Source organism: Lactuca virosa, chromosome 8, assembly GCF_052849685.1.
Source record: "Lactuca virosa cultivar CGN04683 chromosome 8, Lactuca_virosa_CGN04683_v6, whole genome shotgun sequence".
NCBI classification, from domain to species: domain Eukaryota; kingdom Viridiplantae; phylum Streptophyta; class Magnoliopsida; order Asterales; family Asteraceae; genus Lactuca; species Lactuca virosa.
In genome coordinates, this window is record NC_136433.1 from 184,295,712 (window position 1) to 184,309,409 (window position 13,698).

A 13,698-nucleotide genomic window follows, 5' to 3' on the forward strand; every position below is an offset into this window, starting at 1 on the left:
CGATGAAGAAGGACAGTCAACACAACAAATGCGGACCATCACCTATCACGTGTAGGACAGTCAACACAACGTGCCAAAATTTATTTATGAGGTTTTCCTTACATAAATTTCTAGTTAATATAACATATTCTAGTGAGTCGTTATAACCATACTAATCTGACGAAGTGCCTGTTTTGGCGTTTCTCAGGCGCCCTCGGTTTGGATAAGACATTTGTCACCCTAGATTGGCCTGTCTAGCTGTAGCGAATAGCGAAGGTGCGGGGTGTCAACCCCGTATAGATCTATACACAAATTCCCGCTCTCCCTCCAGGAGACTCTGGCTATAACTCCTTACAGGACTTAAACGTACACTAATATTTTTATATTTAGGTACTTTTGAGATTTGTCTGACTAGAATATTAACAACTTTTTGAGCAATCGTTAGAGATCCATTATTTGTTAGATAAATAATGAAATTCGTACTTGTTGAATAAAAATATCGTTCTCGTTCCATATCGTTGATTGTGCTCGTTAACTAGGTGCTCGTGTTCGTTACTTTTCGTTTATTAAAAAATAAGTCATTTTATAATTTGTATAAAATTTATAACTGCCGGTTATGACACGCATTTTCTGTTTTATGACATATAGAACATTACTTACGTTGTTGGAGGTTTTACGACATCAGTTTATGACATGCAAACATTTCTGTCATAAAGGCTCTATTTGTGTATTTTCTTGACGCAAACTTTTATATTGAATATTTATAAAATACCCCCTGACAGTTTGCAAAATAGTCACAAAGTTCCCATTTTCGAAAATCACTAGAATAAGTGTCAACTTATCAAGGTTCCTTTTTATAAGTTTTATTTCTAGACATGAAAGCATAGATAAAGGGCTTAAGTTGGACACATCCAACAGTTGGGAGGCTCTTTTGTACACAAAGTATCCTCTGTTCTTTATGAAATTGAGAATTCTTACGTCCGTGAGTATATTACTAAAATATTAATTTAATAATATTTCACACACACATACAATCATACGTATATAAGCAATTATTTAAGTATTTAGGCAAGATTTGACTTCTACTCTCCCCCAAAAACATTAAAATATTGAAAAGGTGGGGTATGAAGCTCACCTTAGTTGACTTGCTGGGTGATTTGAAGAGCTGAGGAGGAGTTTCCAAGTTCCAACACTTGGTAGTTTCTTTGAACTTAAAAACATCCTAAGAATAATTTTTGTGTAAATGGAATGAAATCTTAGAATAATGTGAAGAATTATTGTTCAAAGAGGATAAGAATACTCACCAAAGAAATCTGGGAATTTCCTTTGAAGAGATGAACTTGAAGCTTGAAGGAGTTGAGAGCACTCTTAGAAGTTTGCTGGAGATGAAAATGAGAAGTGGGGAAAAGGAAGAAGAGGAGTTCACGTATTCTAAGTGGAGGGATAAGAGTGATATGACACTTGCTTGGAGGACTGGTGTACAAGACTTATATCCATGGGAATTTTTGTGTTTAACTGGGATTTGCTTGGGAAATGAGGAATTTGCATCACATCATAAAGTCAAACTCTTTGTCCTCATCTTGATTTAGGATAAGATCTTCCTAAATCCCAAACATTTATTTTTATGTAAATATGCTTAAAATAATTAATGTTTGCATAAAATAGGGGTTTAAAGGGTTTAGGATCGGAAAAATACGAGTTTGGTGTGATTTCCGGCGTCAAAATGCCTTAAAATGGTGAAAAAGTCTGAAAATAACCAAAATCCGGAAAGTAGCCTTGTTCCTGCAAGGGTCCGATGGGCTGAGAGAAATTCTGGAGGCTCTCTTCAAGGTTCCGAAGTCAGCTGATCAATTCCGAAACAATCTTCCAAATTCCGGAGTCATGCGAGCGAAGTCCGGTCCGGCCAGCAGTCTTCCGAAGCGAGGCGTAGCAGGAGCGATGCCTTCCGAAGCAAGAAGGGGGAGTTCCGAAGTGGTGAGTCCTCTTGGTTCCTTAGGAGGCATTCCGGACCAAGAGGGTTCCGGACCAAGAGGAGTCTGGACCAAGAGGGTTCTGGACCAAGAGGTTCAGGACCAAGAGGGTTCCGGACCAAGAGGAGTCCGGACGAATGGGTTCCGGACCAAGAGGAGTCCGGACCAAGAGGGTTCCGGACCAAGAGGGTCCTTTTGGGGTTTCCTCTTCCGGTTTTGAGCTGTTTTCGACTGAGGAAAGTACTTAGGGAGATTTGAGAGAGATTTGAGATACGTGGAGAGATTTGGGAGAGATTTCATATACTTGGAGAGATTTCACATACTTGGAGAGATTTCGGAGAGATTTCACGTACTTGGAGGGATTTGGGAGAGATTCACCATACTTGGAGAGATTTCTCATACTTAGGGAGATTTGGGAGAGATTCACCATACTTGGAGAGATTTCGCATACTTTGGGAGATTTGGGAGAGATTTCACATACTTGGAGAGATTTGGGAGAGATTTCAGATACTTGGAGAGATTTGGGAGAGATTCACTATACTTGGAGAGATTTGCATTCTAACACTTTATGGCTCCTTAGGAACTCATATTGAACACTTAGGAGTGTTAGCACAAATCTCACAATAGTCCTTACTTAACTAAGGACGAAATTTCCTAGCCAAAAGTGCTAGTTGTGACATCATCCCCCCGTTAGAGGGAATTTTGTACCGAAATTCTTTCGAAAGATAGAGTCATGAATATGGGAATAGATGAAGGTACTTTCGATTCATTTGGTTTTCGCGCTCCCAAGTGAATTCCGGCTCACGCCTAGCGTTCTCTCGAACCTTCACAATCGGGATGCGGTTTTGTTTTGTGTACTTAACTTTTCCGTTCATTGTCTCGATAGGCGGATCAATGATTAGGAGGTTCTAGCTCGCCTTAGTCTTGTCTAGTGGGAATGGGAGAGTTGTCTGATAGACACTTTCTAGGTTCGATACATGGAATACAGGGTGTGCATTACCAAATTCGGAGGGTAATTGGAGTTTGTAGGCTACCGGGCCGATCCGTGTGAGGATCTCGAAGGGTCGAGTGCATCGGGGATTTAGTTTACTTTTCCTTTTTGACTCGAGTCACTCTTCCCCGAGGGAAGTTCTTAAATTAATACCCCGATTCCCTACTTGGGACTTCGAGGTTTTAAGATGTTATCAACATAGCTCTTTCGTCGGCGTTACTATAGTTGGGGTCGTGTTCGGGTTTGAACTATCCTTTCTGTGGTTTATCGAATAATATCGGGTCTAGTGAGTGTGCTATTGGGCGTTTGTCATCTTGTCGGTTGGGTATCTCCCATCTTAGCCTAACAGAGGATGATTTGCACCTCTGGCCACACAGGGCCTCGAGGGGTGCAACTCATATGCTCGAGTGGTAGTTGTTGTCATATGAATACTCGATTAGAAGCAAGTGGGCATCCAACTTTGTCAATGTCCACTACACATGCTTCTCTGCGGGGTGTGGGTTCGTGTTTACCTTGACCTCGACAGGTGGAATTTCTAGAGTTTCGGTGGTTTGACACTCATGAGCGCTGAGCACATGGAAGGTGAAATGTCCAAAACTAGTTCCTTATGTTAATCGGAGACTATGAGTTATCAGGCCCTTTCTTGGCGAGGCCTTTTGAATGGTCTTCTAGGGATCGGGATCTTGATGTCCTAAAAGTAGAGTTTTTTGGGCGTTAGGAGTTGGTACTATGGTCACCAAGGTTGCGTTTGCGCGTGGTGTAGTTAACCTTATGAGTCTTAGATTATCTTGGGAGTTTTCTTCCTATAATTTTCCCAAGCCAATGGTAGGTCGGCCTCTGCCAGTCCTCGTTGTTGGTTGAACATGTCTCCGATTCGGGGGTAGGGAGTATCGATCCTTGAGGATGGGTTTGTTTGGCTTATTCGTAGTCGGTGGTGCCTATGGTAGTTTCGTCTTTCTCTCTTATGAGTTTGTCAGGTGCTTCCTGTGGTTAGGGACTGGGTCTAATGTTTCCCTTATCTATTATGTCGATCTTGCGATCAGGCACTATCTGTTCTTGTGACTGTGTTAAGTGGTATCAGGTGTTTGGTTATTGGGGTGGTTCCTAGAGTCAGGGTGATTCTATCTCCGCTTAGCACATGGTTGAGATTTCCAAAGGGATTATAGGACCCTCTGGAGGAAGGTTGGAAGCCTTTCGAATTCCCTTTGGTGCCCTTTGCTTCTTGGTTTTTAATCTTTATTGGGCTAGGGAGGGGCATGGTGTTTCTTACACCAGAACTTAGGTGTCTGGTTGCTAGGGATTTGTCGTTACTGGTTGGAAGAGTTTTGTTATTCGGTTGAGTAGAATGAAAGTCTATTGGCAGAGCTCGAGGTTTGTAAGGTGAGGATCAAGCCTGTCCGTGCCAATTGGTGGCATTGGACTTCTTGTTGTTACGTCGATTGAGGAGTATTGGTAGCTAGTAATGACAGGGTGTTTTATGTTCATGTTCTTATCATTGCTAGTTTTGTTTTCGTTGTTACCATTGGGTCTATCTTGTTTCTGTTTGTTAGGTGTTCTAGTGTTCGTGTTCTTATCGTTGCTAGTTTCGTTTTCTTTGTTACCATTGGGTCTATCTTGTTTCTGCTTGTTAGGTGTTCTAGTGTTCGTGTTCTTATCGTTACTAGTTTTGTTTTCGTTGTTACCATTGGGTCTATCTCGTTTCTGGTTGTTAGGCGTTCTGGCGACATGAGGGTGTTGTTATAAGGCAAAGGAATTCGTAATCCGAATTATGCCAGGTCCTTCCGCTATAGATGGATGTGACCTAACCGTACATACTTAAGATCTTAGGATCTTTAGAGATGGTTGACTGTGGGGTTCTGTCCTACTCGTTATTCAGCCTAGGGGCAGAAAGTAAGGCGGAATCGCACGGTCTTAGTTTGTGGAATCCTAATCATAGGTGATACTAACGTTCATATGGGACCATCATGGTCCGTTCGCGAGGATCCCTAGCTTCCAGTGATTTACAGGATTTGCTCTAATGATAAAATAGTTTTTGGATTATATCTTTAGTTGACAAAAACTTTTGTGATAGATCGATGCATAAGTTTATCATGGAACGTACCAAGAGCTGTGGTAGGGTTCCTTGTCGTCAACTCCTGTCTAGTCGTCGAATCCTTCGTTAGTCATTTCCGTTGGACAATCTCTCTTGAGATGTCCCGTTGCACCGCACTTGTGGCAAACTGAGCTTATTTCTGGGTTGCGGGTTGGGGCAATGCATGGGGCCGGAGTCCTACAGTAGCGGGAGGTGTACCCCATCTTGTTGCACCTTTTGCAACAAAATGTCTGGCAGGCTCCCCAATGATGGTATTTGCACTTGTTGCAGGGTGGATTGTTCCCAAGGTATGATTGTCTCGATGGGGGTGGAGTAGGGTTAGTAGGGGTAGGGAGTGATTCCACTTGTTGTCTTTTAGTAGGCCTTTGAGTCGAACTTTCTCCTTTTTCGTTCCCAAACTTTCGTTTCTTGTTCTTAGGTTTAGGTTTTTGAGTGCATGGGTGGGTTGTCCTTCGTTGGTTTCCTTGGTTGTTGTTATGGTTGGAATTACCAACACTGCTTCCAACTTTGCTTGTGTCATTGGTATTGAAGTATGCCATGTCGGCTGCCACAGCCGCTGTTACAGTGGCTTGGAAAGTGGTGGAGTCTATTCGTAGGACCGGTGCATGGTCGGGGTACTGGTTATGTTCATGAGAAGACATGACCATGTTGCACACGAAAAGTGAGCTCGTAAGTACTTGTAGCTAGTTTCAAGGGAGTTTACTCGCCATGATGCATTTACGAAAGAGACTGGAAACATATATTGCACGATATTAAGTCTGTCAAAATAGCATATAGTTAGTGGTATAGTTAACGGACTTGGTTGTATGGATTCTTGGAGGATGTACTCCTCTTGGTTTACTACTACTGGTTGCGATTAAGTATGGAGCTGAGGCGAGTAGTGTGGTGATCCTCTTTTGGACCACAAAGTGCTTGGCCATTTCACTTATATTAAGGGTGCCCTTTTTGTGTTCCTTACGCTGCTAAGGCTGTCCTACCTTGGTTGCTATGAGTTGTGGTCTCCAAATGACCATTTCCTCTTTTAAGGAGTGCACATGGTCTGCCTAGTTTTCTGGTCCTACTTGTGGGTTTCGCAAGGCATTTGGAATGGTGTTCTGGTTACTTGTTGGGGGATCGGATTTACATTCCCATATATCGGGCTTTGTTTATGGTCTCCATTACTCAATGACATAGGGTTGGAACCGGGGAGTCACTTTGGGTTACTTGTGGTTTAAACGGATGTCTGATTCGTGAGGGCGTTGGCTATCGGAGTTCGGTGCACGTCGATTGTGGATCGGGTTGTCTTTTGTGGAGCTACGCCCTAAATGGGTTAGGAGCCAATTTCTTAACTTGTTTTTGCGTGGGTATCATTTTGTTTCTAGGTATGTCTATTCCAGGAGTACCTATATCAGGTGTTTATGTATCTGGGAAGAGAGAGGTGAAAGGGTCTTCTGCCAATAGGAATAAGCTTGCTATGAGTTCCCTTGGTGCTTTCATCCTTGTTTGGCCCTTATTCGAAATTCTCCCTTTCACGATTCATCTCTTGGTATTCCTTGGGATTCACTTCTGGGTTTTTCCTCATGGACTTCTTCTGGTCTCTCCTTTCCCCATCTACCATTTACCGTGACAGGGGAGTAGAAGTCTTGGCGAGGAATTTCAACTACTTGTTTGTGCGAGAATCGAGGTACAAGATATACAGGGAAAATTTAGGTGTTGGAGGGGTTTATAGTTTCCTAAAATACTCCTATAGTATTTTAAACTTGATGTTCGATTCTAGTATTCTCTTGTACTCATAGTTGGTAGGTTTTAGGTTTGTTGCAACACCACAATCACTCCCAAGCACATGTTGGTCATATGTCAAATAAATATAGTTGATCAGGCTATATTGATCCCATATATAATTACATAATTGCCCAGGTTTGACTGTAGTGTTCAACCTTTTAGTTACTTTTGTTATCTTCTCGTTATGATACTGTGTTAGTAGGTACGTATACTTTTATAGAATACTTGTCTTTTTAAAGTATACTTTTAGGCAGAGTGTGTTTTAGTCCCATTGTATTTATAGTTGTATATCTTATATGGCTAGATATACCAGTTCACTATAAACAATGCTCTGATACCAATCTGTCACACCCCCGGACCAGACGACGGTAACGTCCGGAGGCGGGTGACTTCATTGTGCAGTATCAGAACAATTGAATATAAATGAAACAGAGCAATCCAAACATCATACATTGAGATAACAAACTTACATTGTTTACATATTGTATTTGTTCTTCGAGTTACACAGAAGATACATAAGTAGATAAGAATCCAAACTACAGCTAAATGGTCTTGCATCAGCGTCCCTTGTTACCTGCTCACTAGATCCCTGAGAATACAAGTCGTTTTGAAAAGCGTCAACTTAAAAGTTGGTGAGTTCATAAGCATTTTTGTATGACATCGTTTACACTTGTTTAAAATCGTTCTCATTGTACTTTCAGAAAATCCGATATTTTCTATGAAATCGTTTGAAGTCTTGCCTTGAAAATCATGGATATGTGTTTGCATGACATTACTTTTGTTCATCCTTATAAGGAGTGATTTTGAAAAGTAATGTGATTTGTAAAAGCGAGCTGTGTCCGAGAATAGTTCTTTTGAATAGTAACAATCAACCGTTTCAAGAAAAATCCCTTATTTTCAAAAAGGAAATATGGTTGGAAATCTTGTTCCTCTTATCGAGTAAAATTGAGTGTGTGCGTTCTAGTTTATCGTTATCAAAATCGTAGAAAAATCGTTTTCTCCAAAAAATCCTATATTTTCTGCTATAAAATATTCGTAAGTTCTAGTTTATCGTTATCGAAATCGTGGAAAAATCGTTTTCCCAGAAAATCCTATATTTTCTGCTATAAAATAATTGTAAGTTCTACTTTCCAACTATGTATATGTGTGGGTTAGTTTATCGTTATCAAAATCGTTTACATACATTTTACATAGAGTCCTACGTTTTTTAATTTGTAAAAATAGCAGTATTACGACTCTATACGTGTAGGAGAAAGAATCAACATGGTTATTGTGGACATTCTACGCGATGAAGAAGGACAGTCAACACAACAAATGCGGACCATCACCTATCACGTGTAGGACAGTCAACAGAACGTGCCAAAATTTATTTATGAGGTTTTCCTTACATAAATTTCTAGCGAATATAACATATTCTAGTGAGTCGTATAACCATACTAATCTGACGAAGTGCCTGTTTTGGCGTTTCTCAGGCGCCCTCGGTTTGGATAAGACATTTGTCACCCTAGACTGGCCTGTCTAGCTGTAGCGAACAGCGAAGGTGTGGGGTGTCAACCCCGTATAGATCTATACACAAATTCCCGCTCTCCCTCCAGGAGACTCTGGCTATAACTCCTTACAGGACTTAGACGTACACTAATATTTTTATATTTAGGTACTTTTGAGATTTGTCTGACTTGAATATTAACAACCTTTTGAGCAATCGTTAGAGATCCATTATTTGTTAGATAAATAATGAAATTCGTACTTGTGGAATAAAAATATCGTTCTCGTTCCATATCGTTGATTGTGCTCATTAACTAGGTGCTCGTGTTCGTTCCTTTTCGTTTATTGAAAAATAAGTCATTTTAGTCAAGACAAAAAGTGTCAAGTTATAATTTGTATAAAATTTATAACTGCCGGTTATGACCCGCATTTTCTGTTTTATGACATATAGAACATTACTTATGTTGTTGGAGGTTTTACGACAACAGTTTATGATATGCAAATAATTCTGTCATAAAGGCTCTATTTGTGTATTTTCTTGACGCAAACTTTTATATTGAATATTTATTAAATACCCCCTGACAGTTTGCAAAATAGTCACAAAGTTCCCATTTTCGAAAATCACTAGAATAAGTGTCAACTTATTAAGGTTCCTTTTTATAAGTTTTATTTCTAGACATGAAAGCATAGATAAAGGGCTTAAGTTGGACACATCCAATAGTTGGGAGGCTCTTTTGTACACAAAGTATCCTCTGTTCTTTATGAAATTGAGAATTCTTACGTTCGTGAGTATATTACTAAAATATTAATTTAATAATATTTCACACACACATACAATCATACGTATATAAGCAATTATTCAAGTATTTAGGCAAGATTTGACTTGTACTCTCCCCCAAAAACATTAAAATATTGAAAAGGTGGGGTATGAAGCTCAACTTAGTTGACTTGCTGGGTGATTTGAAGAGCTGAGGAGGAGTTTCCAAGTTCCAACACTTGAGAGTTTCTTTTAACTTAAAAATATCCTAAGAATAATTTTTGTGTAAATAGAATGAAATCTTAGAATAATGTGAAGAATTATTGTTCAAAGAGGATAAGAATACTCACCAAAGAAATCTGGGAATTTCCTTTGAAGAGATGAACTTGAAGCTTGAAGGAGTTGAGAACACTCTTAGAAGTTTGCTGGAGATGAAAATGAGAAGTGGGAAAAGGAAGAAGAGGAGTTCACGTATTCTAAGTGGAGGGATAAGAGTGATATGACACTTGCTTGGAGGACTGGTGTACAAGACTTATATCCATGGGAATTTTTGTGTTTAACTGGGATTTGCTTGGGAAATGAGGAATTTGCATCACATCATAAAGTCAAACTCTTTGTCCTCATCTTGATTTAGGATAAGATCTTTCTAAATCCCAAACATTTATTTTTATGTAAATATGCTTAAAGTAATTAATTTTTGCATAAAATAGGGGTTTAAAGGGTTTAGGATAGGAAAAATACGAGTTTGGTGTGATTTCCGGCGTCAAAATGCCTTAAAATGGTGAAAAAGTCCGAAAATAACCAAAATCCGGAGAGTAACATTGTTCCTGCGAGGGTCCGAAGGGCTGAGGGAAATTCCGGAGGCTCTCTTCAAGGTTCCGGAGTCAGCTGATCAATTCCGAAGCCATCTTCCAAATTCCGGAGTTATGCGAGCGAAGTCCGGTCCGGCCAGCAGTCTTCCGAAGCGAGACGTAGCAGGAGTGATGCCTTCCGGAGCGAAGTTCCGAAGCAAGAAGGGGGAGTTCCGAAGTGGTGAGTCCTCTTGGTTCCTTAGGAGGCATTCCGGACCAAGAGGGTTCCGGACCAAGAGGAGTCCGGACCAAGAGGGTTCCGGACCAAGAGGTTCAGGACCAAGACGGTTCCGGACCAAGAGGGTTTCGGACCAAGATGGTCCTTTTGGGGTTTCCTCTTCCGGTTTTGAGCTGTTTTCGACTGAGGAAGGTACTTAGGGAGATTTGAGAGAGATTTGAGATATGTGGAGAGATTTGGGAGAGATTTTATATACTTGGAGAGATTTCACATACTTGGAGAGATTTCGGAGAGATTTCACATACTTGGAGGGATTTGGGAGAGATTCACCATACTTGGAGAGATTTCTCATACTTAGGGAGATTTGGGAGAGATTCACCATACTTGGAGAGATTTCGCATACTTAGGGAGATTTGGGAGAGATTCACCATACTTGGAGAGATTTCACATACTTAGGGAGATTTGGGAGAGATTTCACATACTTGGAGATATTTGGGAGAGATTTCACATACTTGGAGAGATTTGGGAGAGATTCACTATACTTGGAGAGATTTGCATTCTAACACTTTATGGCTCATTAGGAACTCATATTGAACACTTAGGAGTGTTAGCACAAATCTCACAATAGTCCTTACTTACCTGAGGACGGAATTTCCTAGCCAAAAGTGCTAGTTATGACATACCATGCCTCTCTATGGTCCTTCCTTTGTGAACAAATCAACAAGACATTATTCCAATTATGCTCATTTCACAATTCCAAATTCTTATCACTATCCAAGATATGATGGAATTCCAACTTAACATGCATTAATCTCCTGTGATATTAAGATTCCGAAGTCTCAAAGACCGAGTCTTTGATATTATAGAATATCGCATTGGAAATTTGTTACTAGAAACAGTTCCATGGTAATGAAGGTTCTAATTCAAGGTATACTCCTTGATTACTTCTCTTGCATTAAAGTTTCGAACTCACATGTAGACATTTCAACCATCCCCCATTATGATACCTTTCCATACTCCCATATGATCATCAGTTCTGATCAATAATCATCTCAATCCAGAATCATGTCACTATGGTCCGTCCAAATTAATATCATACTTCTAACTATCCACAAGCAACTACTATTTTGGTATAACCTTAGAATGTTGTTGCCAGTTTTTTTACAACTTTAGTCACACAAAATTCTAGTCCTTTTTCACATAATGCTCTGAGCATTTGAAAAAAAATAGAATAACTGAATATTATAACATATGTAATCGATCCTATATCCGAAAGCGTATGGGACTCAACACTTTATATCTTATATAAGGATCTGATATCTGCTTAATCTCTTGCTATAATATTTTCATATATGGAATTTCCTATGTTGAACCATTTCAGGATGATATCCATATACGTCTATGACTAAGTTCTATTAAACTATATGATCTAAACCTTTAGAATCGAAATAGAGTATGAGTGCCCTTTCCCCTAAGTCTGTTATAGCGAAACAATTCCCAAACTTTGCAATTTGTAAATTCAAAACTTTGTTCCCTATAAATAGTATTGTCAACATTCAATAATAGCATAAAAATGATGCTCCCGCTAGCTTTGGCATGTACCTAGAAATCAATTGGACTTCTAGAAATCAATACTCTTGACTTTTGTAATATCCCAATAATTGTATGGGTGCTTGCATTCCGCTTCGGTCTATTTTAATGGGATACTGTCAAGGATATATGGGTGGTTGCATTCCCCTTCGGTATATTTCAACCGGATATTGTCATGCATATTTGGGTGCTTGCATTCCCCTTCGGTCTATTTCAACCGGATATTGGGTCTATTTCACCCCTACCCCTACGAAATAATATCATAACTAAATGATCATAGAAACATCAAACACATACATACATACTAGACAATTATCACAAAGACAATCATCTTACTACAAGCATAAACTAGTGGGTCAACAGTGGTGACTTCGACCCATGGATACAGTGACGGAAACTCACCTCAAGTCGTTGAATCTCTCAGATAAAATCTCCATCTGCTGATCTGGAAAAATCCCCGCGCGCTAGCACTATCAGATAACATCCAATTAATAATTGCATCTCGACCAATAATCACGAATCTAAATTACTCGCCCAATGAACAAGGAAAAAGACCATTTTACCCTTTTCTTACTTAGCCCAAAACCAAGGCCCAACTTATTTGCTCAAAAAGCCTAATTTCCTAAAGGGCATCCCAAGGCCCAATATAGCCCAACTTCCTAATTGGGCCCAAAAACCATCCTATACCTAATTCCAAGAAGGCCCATATTCTATCCATGACCCAAAGTCAGAAGTCCAATGGACCATCAAGGCCCCATTTCTAAAAGGCCCAAAATAGACGCTCTAGGGAGTATGCCGTGCGTACCAGGAATGTATGCTCCGCGTACCCACCTCTAAAGCACCACGTACAAGTCACCTATGTAAAAACTCGCATTACGCTGAGCGTAGTCTCCCACGTATGCCCAACGTACTCACCAGAGGTCCAAAAGTCCATAATAGGCTCTTAATGGTTAAGACAAAAGCATCCAAACACTTATCTTAACCCTAAATGATGTCTTAAACCATAAATTTGAAACCTTTAAGCCTTTGCATGGCTAAAGAGGGACAAATCTCCAAAATCCTTACTTTTACAACACTCAAAACCACTTAACTCTTGCATGGTTCTAAGGAAACGATTAAGAAAACATTTAGTATGACTCATAACATTCTAAGACCTCAGAAAGGACAACTAATATGCTCTGGAGTACTCCATACTCACAAAGATCCAAACTTTGGGACAAAAGCTTATGAAACTATGCCATAACAACATCTAAGAATAGAGTCATCAAGTTTGAAGCTTTATACCTCCAGAAAGTAGATCAAGATGCACAAAGCCTAGATCCACAAGTTTCAAGCAATCCCACAGTTCTCCAAGAAGCTCCTCCTTCTTCAATGAGCACCAAAATGAATGAAATACCACCAAAAGCTCAAGAACCACCCCAATGGGGGCTAGGGTTTCGTTTATGGGGTTTAATGGGATGGAGGTTGAAGATAAGAGGGTCTGGTGTTGATTTAAGGATCTTAAAAAGGGTCCAAGAGCCTAAATTAGGGTTTGGGCCTGACTGAAGTACGCCGTACGTAATCCCAGTACGCCCAGAATACTCCAAAGGAGTCCTACGAGTTCGCTGCCTAGTACGCCCAACGTACTCCTATGTACACCATGCGTACTAGGGTCAACCCTAATTACCACCAAACTTCCAAAGGCCATAACTTCTTTGTTCTAAGTCCTATTTCGAAGATCCTTATATCCCAGGAAAGGTAAAGAGGATGCATCTAATTCTATCAACTCACCCTTGCCTTAAAACTTCTCGAACTAAAATCTATAGTTCATAAAAAGCCAGAACTGCCACTTTACGGTTATACCCTTGGGTTCCAAAACACAACCAAACTTGGGTCACCTATCCTATAGTACTCCCATCCAAAAAGGTACTAAATCTCTCTTCCTTTAAGGCTAAAAGCCTTATGATAACTGATCTTCGGGTCACGGTCCTGAATAGTGAAACGATTCAAAACCGGGTGTTACAACTTTCTTACAGAAGCACAAAATTTTGTTACGCGAAGCTTC